Genomic DNA, 958 nt, shown 5'->3' with positions numbered 1-958 from the left:
TAGAGACCATTCAGAGGGCTGCTTTACCTCAAAAGGGTAATTTATACCTCAGGGGATCATGAAGCAGCTCTCCAGGAAAGATCACTCCTGATCTTTGCTTCTGTGCCTTTGTTACTTCCTCTCAATTGCTTTCTGCTATGCTGCCACTCATAGGTTTCCACTTAGTGGTACACATTTTTTAATTTTTTAATTTTATTTATTATTAATTTATTTATACAAGCACTGGGTACAGTCAGAAGCACGGGAGGGTGAGAGAATTCACCAGAGCCAGAGCGGGGAGCAGAGCAGGCAGAAGGATCGAAGTACACTGCTGAGGGGAGCAGCGGGCGGCAGGAGAGGTCTGCGCGCAATGCAGGACCCTCCTCCGGTGGCCGGGGAGCAGCTGGGGATCGAACCGGCGCCACAGAGGCTGTGGGCAGCTTCGCAACCCAGCGCTCAACTGCTGCGCCACCGGGGAGGCCCCACATTTTTTAATTTTTAAACATGGACTGCTTCATAGATTTGCACGTCACCCTGCACAGGAGCCATGCTTATCTTTCATCATTCCAATTTTAGTATATGTGTTGCAGAAGCAAGCACCACATTTTAAACATAAACTCAGCTTATTTTTTTAGAAGGTAAGATTTCAACATCCTTATTTTGATCAGAGACACTTTGAGATGTCAGGAATTCCAAATGTTTAGGATATACTAGTGCTGAATATAATGGAGTCAGCCAAATGAAAATACAAATCATATTTACAGGCATTTATTAAGCACAGAAAAGAAGTTACTCTTTCAAATAGCTTGATTTTTTGGAGTGAATTAAAGACACGAAGTAATGAGAGACTATAATATGCTAAATTACACATTGATAAAAACGATTTAGTGCCCACTACGGTAGGGATTCCTAGTCTAAACTCAGTTTAGCTCAGAGAAGAAGCAGACTTGTATTTCTAAAATTGTTTCACAGTGAATTT

At 42.3% G+C, this 958-nt stretch overlaps 1 non-coding gene across 1 annotated transcript; it reads right to left on the bottom strand.

The window, feature by feature from the left end:
- Nucleotides 1-477: 477 nt before the first annotated feature.
- On the bottom strand, nucleotides 478-579 carry LOC119256689 (U6 spliceosomal RNA). The gene has a single exon (XR_005127856.1). It is a non-coding gene; the product is annotated as a U6 spliceosomal RNA (small nuclear RNA).
- Nucleotides 580-958: the final 379 nt, after the last annotated feature.

This window comes from Talpa occidentalis, unplaced genomic scaffold (genome assembly GCF_014898055.3).
Source record: "Talpa occidentalis isolate TD23 unplaced genomic scaffold, MPIMG_talOcc4v2.1 talOcc4.3837, whole genome shotgun sequence".
NCBI lineage: Eukaryota > Metazoa > Chordata > Mammalia > Eulipotyphla > Talpidae > Talpa > Talpa occidentalis.
This window is presented reverse-complemented; position numbering and strand designations above follow the sequence as displayed.